The sequence below is a fragment of the Notamacropus eugenii genome, chromosome 6 (genome assembly GCF_028372415.1).
Source record: "Notamacropus eugenii isolate mMacEug1 chromosome 6, mMacEug1.pri_v2, whole genome shotgun sequence".
Classification (NCBI taxonomy): Eukaryota; Metazoa; Chordata; class Mammalia; order Diprotodontia; family Macropodidae; genus Notamacropus; species Notamacropus eugenii.
In genome coordinates, this window is record NC_092877.1 from 300,281,453 (window position 1) to 300,301,895 (window position 20,443).

Genomic DNA, 20,443 nt, shown 5'->3' on the forward strand with positions numbered 1-20,443 from the left:
GATGAACCAGAGGGGGCCTTTAAGGTGCTTTCCAGCTCTAAATCTAGAATCTTGGGGTCCTATGGTCAGACATTTTAGTAAGTGCTAGTATGCAAATATAAAAGTTGAACTTTCTCAGCCTCTAAGGAGGCTGCTCTCCATTGGGAGAGACAATAAGTCCAACCAAAACAAATTTATGTTAATTTGAGGGAGGTACTAGTAGTTGGAGAGATTAGGAAAAGATTCATGTAGCTTCTAGACAATATTAAGACAGTGTTTTAAAATTTGAAAGTGCTTTAGATATGTTATTCGATCCTCACAATAACCCTGTGAGGTAAGTGATATTATAATGCCCACTTTATAAATGAGCTTAAGAGGGTTAAGTGACTTGCCCAGGGTCACACAGCTATTCAGTGTCTGAGATAGGTTTTGAACTTGTCTTCATGAATTCAAATAAAAGTTCAATGCTCTGTCCACAATGTATCTAAAAGTATTTAATTAAAAATTGTCTTTACATGTAACTGGAATAAACAAAATATAGTTATCCCTTCCATATTACAAGAGTTAGGGGCACAGTGTCCCTGCAATCTAGAATATCCACATAAAAGCTTTTGACCCTCCCTTCATACCAGAGAAGAAATTGGAATTATTATGGTATTAAAGGATAAATATGTTGATATTATACATTACTACACATATATTTTATGCATTTCTGAGTTTCTAAACTTTTTCTGTGCCATCTGCTGGCCTTCACATGTCATCTGTGGCTTTCAGAAAACTTCCCCCAAATTCTCATTTAATTTCTTATGCTGACCTGTGATATATCAAAACTGTGATGGGGAAAGTAGCAGTGTGGAAGGGATAAATGTGCTAGTCATTTTTTTTGAAAATCATTTGAGCTGAGCTTTGAAGAGCACAAGGATTCTCAGGAGGGTTTGGGGATATTGATCCAACAAACATTATGAAGCACCTAATAAGTATAAATTGCTCTTACAGGCTGGGGATAGAAAAATGAACAACCCAGTTCTTGACCAGAAACCAGTCAAAGTCTTCGAGTAGGGAAATGACAATGATCAGTTATTTGTTAGGATCATTACCGCTAGGACCCTCTGCTTGGCATTTAAAGGTCTTTACAGTCTGAGCCTTCCTACCTTTCAAGTCTTCGTAGAATTCATACCCTTCCACACACTTGATGATTGAGTCATACTGGCCTATGTGCTTTACTGCTCTTTGAACATAGCACTCCATCTGCCATCTGTGTGCTTTTGTACTGGTCAATTCTCATTCTTAGGATGCAATTCCTGCCATCACTTTTACCCTTTAGAAACTATGGCCTCCTTCAAAATTCAATTCAAATACTATCTTCTACAGGAGGCCTTCTTAGTCCCCCTACACCAAATGCTAGAATCTTTCGCTCTAAGTTTACCTTCCATCTATCCTATTATGTGTCTTTACAACCCCACTCCTACCTGAGCCTGGAGTGGTTTTCTCTGAAGGACAACCCTGTGACTCAGACTCTACTCACATAGAGGTGACACGATTCCTGAATGGCTAACACACCTCAATGGACAACATTGATTAGCTGTGCAGTTGGAGAGAGAATTTGGAGACACTTTTGGGACACACCTCAGGAATGAGATTTGAGAGAGGCCAGCAAGTTTTCACCTATGAAATTTCAAATGATCAACTAGAGATCTCCCTGGAACTAAAGACATGGGGAATCCAATGTTTAACATGTCCCTTGACTTGTAGTATCCACAACTCTTGAGATTGCTAAGAATGGACCTGCCCTTCTTTATGAGATCCCTTTCTCTCCTGAAGAGTTCATTTCCTTGTATATTCATTCACCTACTCTAATTTGTACAATGCCTCCAATTTCTGTTAATTATTTGTTTTTATACAGAGGCTTATCTATTCATGCTTGTGTTTTATGAACCAAGCATTTGGTGAGAGGGAACTAGGCTGTCAAGAGTGAGTTAACTGTTATTCTTTATTCTACTCTAAGACTACAGATATTTGATATGTGGTAGAAAAAAATAATTCGAGCCCAATTTGTGCTCTTCAACACGGTAGAGTAAGGGAGAGATTGCCCAGCCATAACCCTCTTCTTGCTCCTAACACATGTAGAAATCAGTCTCCCTTGGAGACATGGTGTGTCATGATCAATTATTTATACATGAAGTGAAAGAATTAGAAATAGGCAACAAAAAACCAAAACTGTCATTCTTTTCAGATAATATAATTATATACTCAGAGAATCAACTAAAAATTAATTTAATTAACAACTTCAGCAAAGTTGCAGGATACAAAATCAACCCACATAAATCATCAGCATTTCTATATGCTACCAACAAAGTCCAGCAGGAAGAGATAGAAAGATAAATTCCATTTAAAATAATTGCAGAAAGTATAAAATATTTGGAAGTCTCCCTGCCAAGACAAACCCAGGAACTATATGAATACAATTTTAAACCACTTTTCATACAAATAAAGTCAAATTTAAACATTCTAATTGCTCATGGATATTCCAGACTGGTATAATAAAAATGACAATTCTACTTCAATTAATTTATATATTCAATGTCATACCAATCAAACTGCCAAAAATTTATTTTGTAGAACTGGACAAAATAATAACAAAATTAATCTGGAAGAACAAAAGGTCAAGAATATCAAGGACATCGAGAAAAAATATGTGGAGGGTGGCTTAGCAGTATCAGATCTCAAATTATATCAGATTTCAAAATTACTATAAAGTAGTAATCATAAAAACCATCTGGTAGTAGCTAAGAAACAGAGTGGTAGTCATGATTTAGATGCAAGAGGGGATATCATAAGCAAATTAGGGGAGTTGGAATATTTTACTTATTAGATTTATGGATAAAGGAAGAATTTATGACCTAACAAGAAACAGAGTACATTATGAGATACAAAATGGATAATTTTGATTACATCAGATTAAAAAGTTTTTGCACATGCAAAACCAATGCATCTAAAATTAGGAGGAAAACAGGAAACTGGGAAACTTTGTTTTAATAGAAAGCTCTCATTTTTCAAATATATAGAGAACTGAGTCAAATTTATAAGAACATGAGTCATTCCCCAATTGATAAGCGGTCAAAGGATACAAACGTGCAGTTTTCAGGTGAAGAAATCAAAATTATCTGTAGTCATGTGAGAAAAATGCTTGAAATCACTATTGATTGGAAAAATGTAAATTAAAAAAAACATGGAAATACCACATCACACTTATCAGATTGGCTAGAATAGGAAAATAATAAATGTTGGAGGGGATATGGGAAAATTGGGACACCAATGCACTGTTGGTGGAATTATTAACTGATTCAACCGTTCCGGATAGCAATTTGGACCTATGCCCAAATGACTATAAAACTGTGTGTACCTTTTGACCTAGCAGTACCACTACCAGGTCTGTATTTCAAAGAGAACAACAACAACAAAAAAAACAAACAAAAAGAAAAGGACCTATATGTACAAAAATATAACAACTCTTTTTGTGATCACAAAGAATTGGAAATTGAGGGGATGCACATCAATTGGCTGAGCAAGTTGTGGCATATGCTTGAGATGAAATATTAGTGCTATAAGAAATGACTGGCTGGTTTCAGAAAAAACCAGGAAAGACTTACATGAACTGACAAAAAGTGAAGTGAGAAGAACCAGAAGAACATTGTATACAGTAGTAGCAATAAAGGATGATCAACTGTGAATGACTTAGCTCTTTCCAGAAATACAGTGACCCAAAGCAATTCCAAAGTACTTATGATAAAAAAATGCTATCTATCTCCAAAGAAAGAATGATGGAGTCTGAATGCAGAGGGAAGTACGTTTTCCCCTTTCTTTTTCTTTTTTATTGTTTATTTTGCTTGGGTTTTCTTTTGCAGCATGGCTGCTATGGAAATGTTTTGTATGATCTCACATATATAATCAAAATCAAAGTGCTTGCCTTTATAAGGAGATGGGAAGGAGAGAATTTGGAACTCAGCTTTTCAAAAAAAATGTCAAAATATTTTGTTTATGTGTAATTGAGAAACAGTAAAATTAAATGTGAAATATTATTTGCAACATGGGGACTGGTCATATTTATATTGGACAGCTACCAACCAACTATAGATGTATTACCTAATTATTTACAATAACAGCTCCTTCCCAACTAGAATGTAATCCTCTTGAGGACAGTTATTGTTTTTGTCTTTTTGTGTGTATGTGTGTCTCCAGCACTTAGCACAGTACCTGCCCTATGATAAGTACTTAATAAATACTGATGGATTGATTACTTTGGCAAGAAAAGGCAGATTAGAGATTCAGGGAGTACAAGTTGGGTGGCCCATTGGAAGACTCTTACAACAGTCCAGGTGACAGTTAATAAGAGTCTGAAGTAGGATGGTTGTAGGGTAAGGGGAGAAGAGAGGACAGATGTGAGACATTTTGTAGCACATGGACATTTATTAGGTATGTGAAATGAGAGAGAAGAAATGATCACCAATGAGTGTCAGGCTTTGAGACTGGTTACTAGGAGAAGAATGTTATAATCAGAAACAGGAAAGTTGGGAAAAGAGACATTATTTTTCAAAAATAAGCTTGATTGATGCTTACTGATTTTATATCACAGTCATTTCTGAAGTTTTCTCTGAATTCCATCATGCACTAATTTCCAGGGAGTAGGAGGTGGATAGTGGTTATCTCAACTTGCTCATCTAAGGGAACAGACCGACCGAATCTCTTAAAACCAAAAGTGGCTGTTCCTTTTTAGACTATCGAATGATTCTGGCTTTCTATTTTTTTCTCAAATTAAGCAAAAGTAGATTTCTAAGGATATCTAAGGTAAGAGAGTTTGGATTTTTTTTTTTTTTTTGCTGGGTTTGTGATAGCCTAACATCAGTCGTCCCACTTTACAATATCAGCTTCAGCCCCCTAGTTCAGTTTTCCCCATCTGTATCAAATGTCTTGTCCCTAAAACTGGAGAAAATATTTCTTTCTTTCTTATATCTATGCATATGATCATTCAGCAAAAATACAATGGATAGTCTGGATTTATTTTCATCAGTAATGACCTAGATGGAAAAAATAAGAATTAAGGCCAAAACTTAATTCTCTTTGCGACTCAGAAGGAATTGGAAGTGAACAGATCACCCATGTTTCTTTAAATTCCTCGTATTTGTCATTTCTTACTGCACAACAATGTCCTATTATATTCAAATACAACAGTAATTTCAATCATTCCCCAAAAGATGGGAACCTTCGTTTGCAATTCTTTGCTTCCACGAAGAGTGCCGCTATGAGTACTTTGGTCTATATTGGACCTTTGTTTCTATCTTTGACCTCATGAGTTATATACCCAGTACTGAGATCACTGGATTAAAGAGTATGAACAGTTTAGTTCCTCTTCTTACATGTTCGAAACTGATATCTAGAAGGGTTGAGCCAATTCACATCTCCACCAACAGTGTATTAATGCCAATCTTTCCACAGTCTTTCCAATATTGACTGTTTCGATGACTGTCATCCTTGCCGACTTGTGGGCAGGAAGTGAAACCTCAGAATTGTTTTAGTGAATTTTTTTTAACCATTTATGATTTGGAACATGTTTTCAAGCAGTCAGTTACAGTTTGCAACTTCTTTACAATGATGATAATAGCTAGCATTAATATAGCTCTTTAAGGTTTGTGAAGCATTTTACAAATATTATCTCATTTCATTCTCACCAGAGAGGTACCTGATTTTATTTTCTCTGTTTCACTGATGGAGCAACTGAAGTTAAGATAGAAGTTAAGTCATTGGCCTAGGATCACACAGCTACTATTTATCTGAGGTTGGATTTGAAATTAGGTCTTTCTGACTACGGGTACTACCCACTGAGCCACTTAGCTAAGATTTGCATAAGACTTAAAGGTTTGCAAAACAATTGCCAGATATCTCATTCTTTCTCACAACAATTCTAGGAGACAGGTGATATTATTATTACCCTCATTTTATAGTTGAGGAAACTGAGGCAATCATAGGTTAGGTGACTTACCCAGGATCACATAGTTAGCAAATATCTGAGGCTGGATTTGAACTTAAATCTTCCACATTCTAGCTCCAGCACTCTTTATATCACACCACCTAACTGCCTGCCTCTTCCTCATATAACTTGGTTATCAGACTTTTATCAGTCATATTTGATGCAAATTTTTTCCATTCAACAGTTTCTCTTTTCATTCAATCTTCAGTGGCTTTGTTCAGGTAAAAGCTTTTTTAATTTCATGTGAGGAAAGACTGGTTTTGTATGGAAGATGAATTTTGTTTGAGGAATATTCAGTTGAAGAAGTAATGAAATTACTTCCAGGTGAAGTCTTATAAACCATTGGAAATATAGAACTTTCGTGAAGAGAAGAGATAGGGAATATATTATCCATACGTATAAACAAAACCATGGCGAATATATTAACACATATTTTCGTGAGTATGTACATGTTAAGATCATGTATGTTTATATATGTGTATATATACATACATACACATATACATGCATGGAAGAAGAGATAAAGTCAAATTCTATTGTAATTATTGTTTACTTTTTCCTGAACTGTGTATATACATACACACATGGATGTTTATGTGTGTGTGTGTGTGTATGTGTGCGTGTACAGGCCAACAGAAGTCTAGTGGACAGAATGCTTGACCTGTAGTCTGTAAAACCTGAGTTTGAATACTGTCTCAGACACTTACCATCTGACCCTCTGCAAATCACTTGACTTTTCAGCATCGGTTTTCTAATCCATAAAATGGGAATGCTTGAATCCTTTACCTTACAGGGTTGCTGTGACATCAGATAAGATAATACAGGTAAAGTTTTACAAAGTTTAAGCACTATATAAATTCTAGCTATTAAATGGGTGTATATATATATATATGGATATATGTTTATATGAATAAACACATATTTATATAAAGCTAATATGAGATTGAGTACCATAAAGGTAAATTTCAGAGACTCTCATTGATGTCTGTTTCAATGACAGGATGCTGAAAGTTCCAAAATATTATTTTGGGATTTCCTCCAACCTTTAGGAATGGAGGACTCCAGTGTATACTTGAACACTTCTCTGCTGGTCTGTGGAATAGTTTAATTTTTTTCATTTTTGTGGGGAAGGGGATCTGGGTAAAAGATGGGAGTTGTGTTGTTTCATCATTTTTTAGTCATGACTCCATTGAGGTTTTCTTGGCAAAGATACTGGGTTGGTTTGCCATTTTACAATTGAAGAAACTGAGGCAAACAGGCTCAATTAACCTGCTCAGGGTTGTACAGCTAGTAAGTATCAGAGACCAGATCTGAACTCAGTAAGATGAGTCTTCCTGACTCCAGGCCTGACACTGTGCACTATGGCATCACCTAGGTATCCTAAAACATGGGACGTAGTAATTAAAAGTAGTCCCAATTCACTGTTCTGTGAATGAAATCTATCTCCTCCTCTTATGAAAGCTAGATTTGGTACTATCTTCTACTGCATATACACATGGAACAATTTTAAAAAGACTATAATTTAGGCTAACTTCACTTCTTAAAATATGTTGTAAAATGGGCTCAAAATCCTAGCTCTCTTTCTTACTCTCTTTGTGATCTTAGACAAGCTGACTGTACATGACAGTTAAAGTATTATAATCTGAGGCATTCTTGCATTCAGAAATACAAGATTTCCTTAGCAATGCAGATATTCTTAGGCTGAGAATAATTGAAGGCGCACAAAACATCTGATTCATGGATTGCATGAATAAACCTTTTAAAATTTTAAATATTTCCCTGAAACTTCTTTCTAGAAATGTAAGTTGCCATCTAAAACCTTATCAGATTTAGTGAATCATCACAGATTTTTCTTATACCTGGAAGTCCTCTTGTGCTTTCATACATGGAAGGCCATTCAGTGAAGTCATACTATCGTATGGCTAAATGGATCCATAGGGCTCACTCCACCTATCACAGAATACAAAAAACCAATCAACCAACCAAAACACATGGCAAAGAGTTAAAGTCAAATCCTACCTCATTTATCATTGTTGACCTGATTCCAGGCACAAGTATAGTACAGATCAGATCAGTGATCCCAAAGGGTCTGCTCTATCCCAAGTAAGACACCCCTAAAGATGAGATCAGCTGTATCAAGAAACTTTTCCCCTCCATAAGTTAAAGGAATTTGCCTAGAAAGGGAATGAAATTCAGCTCAGATTATTTCTTTGACAGCCTCTAAAATGTAAAAATGTTCACATTTTAGTTATAGTTTTAGAAGTATTTAGGAACTTAACAATGGGACTCACTAGGACAAAAATGACTAATTGGATTTTGAAACCTAAGAAAAGTAGGAAGGTGGTATGAGAGCATCTACCTGTCCGTGATGAGCCTAGATGATGTTTACATGTGATAGTAACTGAAAGACCTGAATGATTTGATGGCCAAGTCATTGTCACAGACAATAAGAAAGGTACTGAGAAGGTACAGAGAAGGGCAAATGGAGCTAGGTGGAAAGGGAGTTCTGGACCTGGAAGCAGAAACATATTGACTTCAAATTCAGCCTCAGACATTGGTTGTGTGTCTCTGGTCAAGTCACTTAACTGCTGTCTGCCTCAGTTGCTTCATCTGTAAAATGAGGAAAATAAGACCCCCACTTTCCAGGGTTGTTATAAGAATAAAATGAGATAATATTTGCAAAGCACTCTGCAAACTTAAAAGCACTATATGAATGCTTATTATTTTATAGATGGGAAGACAGAGATCTGGATAGCTGAAGTGAATGACTTATCTAAAGTTATAGCAGGTGTTTATTTACATTTTGGTCTTTTGATTACACACCCTAACCCTAACCCTAAATGCGCTCTATTCTACCTCTAACCCTAAATGCGCTCTTTTAGCTGTATTTTCTGTTTTTGCTTAGCTTGCCTCCCACATTCTGAATGTTCTCCCTCTTCACCTCTGCCTTAGAATATTGATTGAACTTCCTTCATTGCTTAAGAGATGTGCCAATTCAAAAGCCTTCTTTATATTCTCCTGCCCTTCCTACAAAGTAGGTAGCATTCTCCCTCCACTCATATTGTTTTATATTTACTTATCTGTTTAGATCTTGTCTGTCCCAGTAGAGTGTAAGTTTCTTGAGAACAGGGGCTTTTCGTTATTATCATTGTTAATTTTAGTTTTTAATTTTGTAATGTCAATGCTTAGCACTGAAGGGGGACTTTCTCATAGGAAGTGTGTAGAATTGAATGAAATTTCACTGCCCCCGTGGGCGCTCTGTGGGCAATAAGTCTCCAGGAGAGAAAACTATAATTCAAGTAGACATCAGCGTGGTCAGTAATACACTGAAGCTGCAGTGGGATTTCTTCTGAAATGAGTCATAGTTGCATTTCAGAGGCAAGGCATGGAGGAGGTTATGTGGCAATCTTTCTCTCCATTAAGGAAACCACTCAGCCACTTTTTAAGATGAAGTCTGACTAATAAAAACTGATATGGTCATATGCTAATAATCTAGAGTCAAATGAGCAACTATGAATACTTTCCAAATTGTAACACAGGTCTGAAAACTTGCCCTCCTAGAAAATTATTGAGTAAGTTCAGGTAGGAGACATGTATGGAGCAGCTAGGTGGTGCCATGATGCACAGAATGCTGAGCCCAGAATCAGAAGGACCTGAGTTCAAATCCAACCTCAGGCACTTACTAGCCATATGACCCTGGGCAAGCCACTTAACCCTGTTTGCCTCATTTTCCTCATCTCTAAAATGAACTAGAGAAGGGAATGGCAAATCACTCCAGTATCTTTGCTGAGAAAACCCCAAATGGGGTCATGAAGAGTTGGACATGACTGAAATGACTGATCAAGAAGTTCATGTGTTGAGGACAATGTGATAAAATAAAAAAAAAAATGTTGGAGTTGGAGTCTGAGGATCTGGACTTGCATCTTGGATCTGTAACTTACCCCCTTGATGAGAATTCTTTCAATATAATTAATTTCTTTTGTAATCCTATATATTTTATTTATTTAATAAGTTATTCTAAGATGGGTAGTGTAGGCTTGACAAGACTGAAAATGGCGTGCATGGCACAAAAAAGGATCTTTTCTATATGAATGGAGATGCTTTATATATTTGGTATTTTAAAGTTGAGAATAAAAATACATTTTTTAAAGTATTAATATTTTAATGGGAAGAGGAAAGATGTAATGGAGTTGGCCATAATAAAGTGTTAATTGGATAATTTTGTTGTTGTTCAGTCAGGTCCAACTCCTCAAGACCCCATTTGGGGTTTTCTTGGCAAAGATATTGCTGTGAATTTTCATTTTCTTCTCCAGCTCATTTTATAGATGAGGAAACTGAGGCCAACAGGGTTAAGTGGCTTGCCCAGAGTCACACAGCTGGTAAGTGTCTGAGGCCAGATTTGAAGTTAGGAAGATGCATCTTCTGACTGCAGACCCAGCACTCTATCCACTGCACCACCTCGCTGCCCCACTTTGATGATCACCTACATGCAAATGTTATGCAGATCTTCTTTCTGCATTTCACAGTTGAAACGAATGAAATCCAGGAATTATATTTTCAATTTTTCTTTTCTCTTTATCTCTGATTTTATATGAATTCAGAAGACAGAATAGTTGGGGATGGGATGAAGAGGGGGAATGATAAAGAGGTGAGGAGTCAAGTTTGTTGCTAGTTGCCTACAGCCTTCTCAGTCTTTTCCTTACCTGACTGAAGGAGAGGGGATCAGGGTCTCAGAGGTCACGACATTTCTCTGGAAGGTTTTCCAAGCATATGCTTAATTTGGTAAGAAGAGGCTGCCAATCTCAGGAGGGTGTTGCTCTATCTGATCTCGGAAGAGCAGAGACCTTACTTTTAAGTTTCTAAAAACAGGATATCGATGTTCAGGTGTGTTTCAATTGTGGTTTTATTATTATTATTGTGTGACCTCCATCCTGGGTTGAGTTGTGGTGCTAGCGTTATGTACTTTGGAGCCAGAGAATCAGAGTCTGGATTTAACAAAGGACCTGAGATATTCTCCTGAGAGATTGTCAGAGGAGACAGGGAGAGAGACAGAGACAGGGAGACAGACAAAGACAGAGAGAGATAGAGAGACAGACACAGATAGACAGAGGCAGACAGAGAAAAGGAGAGAGAGAGAGAGAGAGAGAGAGAGAGAGAGAGAGAGAGAGAGAGAGAGAGAGAGAGAGACAGAGACAGAGAGACAGAGAGACAGAGAGACAGAGAGACAGACAAAGACAGAGAGAGATAGAGAGACAGACACAGATAGACAGAGGCAGACAGAGAAAAGGAGAGAGAGAGAGAGAGAGAGAGAGAGACAGAGAGAGACAGAGAGACAGAGAGACAGAGAGACAGACAAAGACAGAGAGAGATAGAGAGACAGACACAGATAGACAGAGGTAGACAGAGAAAAGGAGAGAGAGACAGAGAGAGAGAGAGACAGAGACAGAGACAGAGACAGAGAGACATACACAGACAGACAGAGATAGAAAAAAGAAGAGAGAGGCAGACAGAGAGGCAGAGAGACAGAGAGAGAGACAGAGAGAGAGACAGAGAGAGAGAGAGAGAGAGAGAGAGAGAGAGGAGAGAGAGAGAGAAGGGATAGGGAGAAGAGAAGGAAAGAAAAAATAGGGTATCATATGATATATATGAATTTTTGAGCAAGCCATTTCTGGGAATATATACCTCTAAACTGAAGGATTTCCTCTTGAATTTTCTTAATTGGTTTGTCTGCCAAGTTCCAAATTATTCAGCAACTGATAATCTCACTTTTATTACTCTGGTGAGAACTGAAACTAGGATTTTTATCAAATGTACATGGGCATATAGACAGGCAAACACCTAGGACTCGTTTAGTCTAAATTCAAACAAGTTGAATTTGCAAACATAATTGGCTTGGTTTTCACAGTGGAAGACTGGATTTTAGCTCACAGCTTTTGGCAAGCTTTTTCTTGTACACGTCGTACATCTCTATATCTGTCTTTGGCTGATAATGTTCTTAATTAGATCCTTATCCCCGCCTTTTCCCCTAAGGTCTGTTGTGCTCCACTGTACATGTAATTAGCTTTAAATGCACCCTCAATCAAAGCAGGCCATGTAGAGGCCCTCTGAAAATGCTCATTTTTAAAAAGCACTGGTTATGTTTCAAAACTGAGGAATATTTGCAGTTTGTATTGGCCTTTGCTGATGGGAGGATGTGAATACTAAAAAGCAGTCGTTTTTCTATTATTCACCTTTGCCAGTCATTAGAAATTTTGCAGATGTGATGAATTCTTAGAAGCAATTTAATACATCATCCTTCCCCTCTCTGCAGACAGCTGGGGTTAGGAAATGTGAAACACAACCTATCCATGTCACCAAAAGTTGGTTGTTGAAATGCACAGTGCATCTCCATACACAGTTCTGGGACCGAGCACGGATGCTCCTCACACACTAAAAATCTTTTCAAGGTATAAAAATAATAGAAACTTTTAAAAAGAGTTCATAGAATTAGGGTAGTATAAATATTAGCAGTCATAGCTTAAAGGCAAGTCAACTAAATTTCCTATTGAAAAGAGGTATTATTTAAAATAAAAAATAAAGTTTCATAAGCTTTTTAGTTTTATTCTTTTGTATTTCCTGTAAAATTTTATTCTCTTGTATTGAATTTTGTATTTGTATTTAATTTTATTTTATTGTATTTCTTGTAAAAACATTGGATTACTATTCCACCTTTCATTAATAATAGCTAGCCTTTACGTAGCGATGGAAGTTTTGCAAAGTGTTTTACATATCTTATTGTATTTCATGCTCACCAACCCCCTGCAAGGTAAATGCCATTATAATGTCCATTTTAAAGTTGAGGAAAGTGAGTCAAACAGAGGTTAAGGGACTTTCCCAAGGTCACACAGCTGGTAAATGTCTGAGGCTGGATTTGAACTCAGGTTATCTTGACTCCAGGTCAAGTGCTCTACCTACCTGCTGCAATGATTATAATTTCTCTTTTCCAGACTTAAATATATTAGTCCAAAGTTTTTTTCTATACTTTTAAAAGGCTGCCTTTAACTCCAACATTATCTAGAACCCTCTCTCTCTATTTTATAGTTTACATCTGCATTTCCTGACTTACTTCATATATTCCTTGCCAAGGTTCCTTGTCATTTGCCTTCTCCGTAGTGCCAGGAGTAAGAAGTGAAATGAATTAAAGACATTATTAGAAGATGAAAAAATGAGATCTGTGCAGAAATGTTAACATCCTTTCTGCTGCTAACATGCTGTAGGCAGGGTTATTTAGGTATGTACTTGTCTGTACCTAGGATAACAACATTATCTATGCACTGGCAAAAACTTGTATTTACCATCTCACAGCTGAATGGAACAAGCCAATGTCCGCTGTTCCCCGTGGCAGCAGGAACTAAAAGAATCAGTAGAAGAATTCCATCTTTGCTGGTCATCATTTTTACAATGCTGGAAGCCTAGGTTTGCAGTTGCTTTTCCAATGTGTTAGCAATGAGTCTTGACCGCTACTGTGGATAACTTTGAGCCAAAACTATGAACCCAGCTGACTTCTTGAACTATGGATGACTCAGTCTTTTTCTTACTGTATGAATACGGCATGGGGGAAGGTTGGTAATTGGGTTAGGACAAGTTTTGACCTTTTCCATGTTCATTTGTGAATAAAGCTCTTTTCTGGACCCTTTGGTCTGCATGGACTATTGAATATGGAATGTCTTGAGGGACACTTAGGTTAGCTTTCCATATTAATTACAAAGGTTTATTATCTGTATTGAGTCTTGGCTCACAGACTAGACAGAACTATTTGAGACCCTAACTTCCATGACAGATGAGAACATAATGAGAGAATTTTAATCAAAAAGGCACTTGGGTTCTTAAGAACTTAAGGATGCAAAAGGTTATTTCTCAAAGAACACTGATCATAAGTTCAAAGGGATCAGACTAGAAGAAATACAGAATATTTGCCTAAACACAAGAATGTATTCCTGAATGGAACAGGTCTACCTCCCACCATCATATCAATGAATCTGACAAAAATAAAATATGATAAATGTTGGAATGTCCTAAGAAAACTACATTGGAGCTGTGAAATTGGTCCAGTAATTCTGGAAAAATTCTCAAAAGTTTCTAAACTCTGCCTACCTTTTGACTCAGTGATTCCACTAGTAGGGCCTATAACCCAAAGAGTTAAAAAGAGAAAAGGATTCATATGTATTAACATATTTATAGAAGCTCTTTTTGTGATAGCAAGGAATTAGAAACTAAGGATGTATTCATCAATTAGGGAAGGGTCAAAGAAATTATGGTACATAAATGTAATGGAAAAACATTGTGCTGTAGGAAATGATTAAGGGTATAGTTTCAGAGAAATTTTGCAAGATGATGAAATTTTGTAAAATGAAGTGAACAGAATCAGGGAAAGAATGTTTATAACAACAATATTGTAGAGATAAACTACTTTGAAAGATAAGAACTCTGATCAAGACAGTGAATTGTCATGATTCCAGAGGACGAATAATGAAACATACTACCCGCATCATGGCAAAGATGATCAATGTGGGAATATGTTTGGCTTGATGAGGCATTTTTGTTAAAAAGATTTCCCCCAAAGTTTTCAACGGGCATAGGAAAAGGTGGGAGGGAGAGAAAGTAGATTTTTGTTCATCAAAAAAAAAAAAAATTAGGTACAGGTAGGTGGCACAGTAGACAGAGCACTGGTCCTGGAATCAGGAGGATCTGAGTTCAAATCCAGTCTAAGACATTTACTAGCAGTATGATCCTGGGTAAGTCACTTAACCCCCATTGTCTTCCCCCACCAAAAAAAACCCTAAAAATAAAAACTTTGGGACAGGCTAATTAGAGACATGAAATGTTTTATACCTGAAGAATTCTAAGTAGGATCAATGAAATTCTGTCTTAATTAGGTAGACACTGACCTGTTGAGGTTAGCTAGACCACCACTGAAGTTCCTTTATTGAATGACTTTGAAAAGGCTGATTCCTTTGCCAATTTGTATATTTTCAAGAACTTTCCAAATACTTTATAAGCTTAAGAATTAAATAAATGTTGCATTAATCAAGAAAAAAAGAAAATATATTGGTATGGTACACATGGGACAGCGGAAAAAGTATTGGATCTGGTTTCAGAGGACTTGGTCTTGGCTCTATAGCTTGCTACAGGTATAACCTTGAGCCATTCAGTTGGGCCTCAGTTTTCTGATATGTAAAAATGAGGGGTCTAGACTGGGTGGCCTCTAAGGTCCCTTCTAGTCTCCGATCCTCTGATACATATTACTACTGCATTTCCAAAGCTTATCATCATCAGGAACTTTGTATAATAATCAGATGGGAAAATGTGGTGAAATTTCTCAGACCACTAAATATTTTGATAGACCTGAATTTTTTTCTCCCCTAACTTGTATATAGGACTACTAGATGGATAGTAATTGATATCTAAAAAAAATAGATTTTTCCCACAGACTCACATCAGACTGATACGACTTAGATTACTTGTTAAAAAATAATGTATTTTGTTAGGGATAGAACCAGGAGTAGAAACCATGTCTTCATAGCATTTGCTGTTATACTGAAATATTTTCCTGAAGAATTTCTTTCTAGAAGACAAACCCTACATATAAAAATATTTTATTTTAGTATCCAATATGCCACATGGAGGCTACTTAATTGTATTAATAACCATTCCTTAAAGTGGCATTTTATGCCAAAAATTATATTTGGAAGGGAGGGCATAATTTTTCCCATCTCCCTTCTTTTGTGGCCTTATTCAGTATGAATAGAACACAGGTACAGATATTCTTCAATCCAAACTGTACACATACAGTGTATGTTACCCTTTCCCAACATGACCCCCCTTACTTTTCTTCTCTGTCATTGCTACCATAGTTGGCTCAAAAAGACTTAGAACTTTTAGAAGGGGGAAAATCTTTGAAGTTTAAGAGTGATTTAAGGGGAAATGACACAGACCCCTGAGAAAGGCTGTCTCTCCACATGTATGAATAAGAAAGAAGATGGGCTAGTTGTCGCTGGTAGTGGGATTAAGGACTAACCAATGGATGGTCCATTTGAGGATGTTGTGTGCCCCTTGTAGGGAAGTTGGATGTGGATAAGAGAATTGCAGAGGATAGAAAGGCATAGGTGGGTTTTCATCTGCCTAGTTGCAGGGCATATCCACACCGACAAGATCAAACATCCTTCTGAATATTTGAGTTGACTATAATTGTATGAGTTTCTACCTACAAAGTAATAATTTGAAATAAGGATTCTATTTTCAAAAGCAAATACTTCCAGAAAGATAAGAAGGCTCCTAGTAAATTAGTACAATCATGCAGAGGGAAAATAAAGGTGGTTGGGAGGCAGCATTGACTGAAGGATAGTAGTGCTGACAATTTGGAACTTGAAAAATCTTAGAGGATGGGCCAGGCTTGGGATGGCTCTCCAGGAGGGAAGTTAGCCAGACTGAAGGAATCATGGTCCTGGGGGAAGTTCACAGTGATATAAAGAAAGGGAGCAGGGGTGGGGAACCTGGGATGTTGAGGCCACATGTGACTGTCTAGGTCCTCAAGCGTGGCCCTTTGAATGAATCCAAACTTCACAGAAGAAATTCCCCCTTAAAACAATTTGTTCTGTGAAGTTTGGAGAGAAGTTTGCTTGAGAACCTAGAGGGCTTTATGTAACCTTGAGGGCCTCATGTGACCTTGAGTCTACACATTCCCCACTCCTGAGTTATAGAAAAGGAGGCGGATGATGAATAAGATACGTTTTGTCTATTTCAAAATTTCCAACTTGGGCCAGCTATATTCCTAAAAAAGGGATGGGAAGGGGAGGAAGCTATTTTCTTCTGTCAAAACCTGAAATAAATAAAAAACCATGAGTTGAGAAGCAAAGCATCTTTAATTGAGACAACAGGATAGCAAACCTGCCACCTTGGGGGATGTCCAATGGGTTTCCCAACTCCAAGATCCATGTAAAAGTTTCTTATACTTTTAGGAAAGGAGGCAGTGTGAAGTAGCAAGGCCTAGTCATGAGATCAAAGTGATCTTTGGCCATCCAGGCAAGGGAAAACCACTTTATTCTGACTATTCTGTCTATCATGCCATGAATCCCAATGGAAGGAGGCAAGAACATCAAAGGCCTAGTACCAGCTTGAGCCTGGTTCTACCACAAAGCAAGATCTCAGGATGGGGAGTCCTAGAGTGTGGTTCAACTCAATCTAATCAAGGGTAAATATAAGAGTGGGAACGTAAGGACCTTCCTGACATTCTGATATTGCAAGGGTCACTTAAGGAAGAGACAGTCCATGTTACAGTTGCTTTTATTTCTGTCATTACATTAACAATTTTGTCACTTTCTTGATGCTCGACTCTCCTCCCTACTCCCAAACCATTCCAAACTCTAGCCAATATTATCACAACTATACTTTCATTATGTTATGAGTTAAAAAATAGACTTTTGTACGTTAGCTTGGCAACCTAACAACCACACAAAAATTCAAACTTTGTTTCTATAGGAAAATGTGTTCCAAATTCCAAATAATTGACTTGCAAATGAACCTCTGGAAGACAACCCTTTAGTAAACTGGGGACTGTTTGTGCCTTAATTGTACCCTTTCCCTCCCTGTGGTGCTTGACCTCTCCAAATGGGGGCACTGTGCTCCCTCAAACGGTCCTTTGTCTAGAGTTCCTCTTGTAGCTTCTCTCTGTTTTCCCCAGCATGCTCAGCAATGCCTTCCCATTTTAAGCAGCTAAGTCTTCACAATGTTTGTTATTAACCTAGAGAGCAGGTCAGTTTTTCAAGAAGAAGTTGCGTTCCTGCCCATGGCTTCAGAACTGGGGAATGCAACCGAAAACCTTTTGGCAAATCCCAGGAGACTTCAGCTAGCTGTCTAACATTCAGCGGGCCAGTGTGCTCACTATGGGATACTGTATTTCTTTCTCAGATCTTTGTGCATAGGCTCTTGAAAAAACTGATAGGACATTTTCATTTTTTTTCTTCTGGAATCTCACCTCCATTCACCAGCCCCTCTAAATGTGACATTGAGGTGGCAGACGTTCACACGTCAAATGAATGATACATCCTCCTTTTATTTCCCCTAAGCAAAGGGAAGACTGACCCAGGGAAATTGCTTCTTGTGGCAAGTTTGTTATTGAAAATATCTCTCCCCTAACCCACAGCAGTATATCAGCCAAAGACATTCTACTCTTGGCATGGTGAAAGTTTGAATGAAAGAAAGTTATGTGTATGATTGCGCATCTCTCTGTGCACGTCCCTTTATTACTACAAGTGTACTTTAGACTTGAGCAAATTATCAGGTTGTAAGGAGCAAGTAACAGAGACAGTGACTATAAGCATGGATCACATTCAGAAAAGAAATACTCCTCTTTTACATGATAAAAACTATTGATACCTGGAGTATCATCCTGGGGTGAACTCTGCTGCCCACCTCCTGAACGATGGGCTGCTCTGTCTGAATTGCACCCTTTCCCAGATGTAGAATGAAATAGACAATATTGGACACAGCCAATGTGGAAATTTGTTTTACTTGCCTATGCATTTTTGTTACAAGGGATTTCTTTCATTTTCTTTTCCTTTCTTTTTTCTTCCCTCCCTCCCCCCCTCAATTGGCAGTGGATGAGAGAAAGGGGAAGTGGGATAAAGTTCCCCTCTACCGCCTCCAAGAGAAGAGAACAGAACAGAAAAAAGTCCAGGAAGAATTACAGACAAGCAGGCGAGCTTTTTGAAAGCTGAGTGTTGGGTTTGTTACAGACTTAAAAAGTTTTAAAAGCAAGCGCCACCAACTGTAAGACCTTCCACTTTCCCATTCTACAATGTCTAAGGAAATGCTCATTTTATATGGTATTTGCTAAGCTCAGAATAAAAAGTCGAATGAAAGGTACTCTTGATTTATTTCACTTCTTAAGAGAGATTGTTTCTATGTTCAGTTTTACAGAAAGGTTTCATTTCCACCAGCAAAAGCAAACATGTCCATAAGTCATGTAGCACTGAAAAATTCTAATTCTGCAGCACACCCTTGTGGTCAATCTTAGTAACTGCAGAAAAACTCCCACCAGTTCTAGCTTGGGGATGTTTCTGTATTCAGAGTATCAGAAGAGATAAAAGTCAATCGTTTAATTGTTGCCATGTGTCACATATTAGGCAGGTAGGTGGTGCAGTGGGCATGGGCTGAAATCAGGAAGACTCATCTTCTTGAGTTCTAATCAGGCCTCAAACACTTACTAGCTGGGGGACCCTGGATAAGTCATTTAATTCTGTTGGCCTCAGTTTCCTCATCTGTAAAATGAACTGGAGAAGGAAATAACATGTAATATGATGTAAGTAAGAATGAAAAGATGGCAAAGACAAGATCCAAAGTGAAATGAGATATCTGAGGAAAGAAGATTGCTTATAGCTGGGGGTAACAGGGAAGGCTTCATAGAACAGGTGGCACCTGAGGTTGGCCCTGGAAAATAGGATTTCAATAGGAACTGGTGGGGCTAGACAGGGGAGTGTACATTCCATGGATGCATGGATGTGGGAAAATTCAGATGACACATATGAGATCAATGAACAGCTTAGTGTTGAGTTTGGCTGGAAAATTGACTATATGAAGGAGTAGTGTGAAATAGGGCCTGAAAGTTAGGCTGAAGTCAGACTGGGAAGGGACTCAACCATGACATGAAGGAGTTTATATTTGACTTTATGGAAAATGGGAGTAACTGAAGTCTTTGGAGCAGGAGCATGACAACTTTGAATTAAGATGATTAATTTAGCATCTTGAGGAAGGAGAGCAGGAAAACCAGTTAGGATGTTGTCATCAGAGTCTAGATGACAAATAATGAGGCTAGAAATATAGTAACAGCCATGGGGGAAGGGAGGAAGAGATGGGTATGAGAGATATGGTAGTGGCGGAATTGGTAGGACTTGGCAAATGGTTGGAAATGGAGGTGGAGGGGAAAGGAGACAAGAACGATTTTGAATTTAGGTGGCTGTGAGAACGGCCAATAGCAGAAATAGGGAAGTTGAAGGGAGCAGGGTAGGGTGAAGAGAAAATGTGGGAGGAAGATGAAAAATTCAGCTTAGGATATATTAATTTTTGAGGTTCCAACTGGGAAAACAAGGACATTTGGAAAGATGAAGAACTCAGCTTTCAATTCTGAATGGTACAATGTTGAAATGAATTATTGATCTTAAGATGCTAGTGGGAGCCATCAACAAGGCAATTGCAGATTTTGGAGTGCAGCTCAGAGACAGATGGGTATGTCATAATGGGGAGATTCTTTTGGTAGTATGAGTTGGATTATATGGCCAATGAGATCCTCTCCAGCTCTTAAATTCTATGATTCTATGAGAAAGATTACACCTAGATAGATAGATTTGGGAGTCATCTACATAAAAGGGATAATTTAAACCATGAAAGGGAAGAGATTTGGCA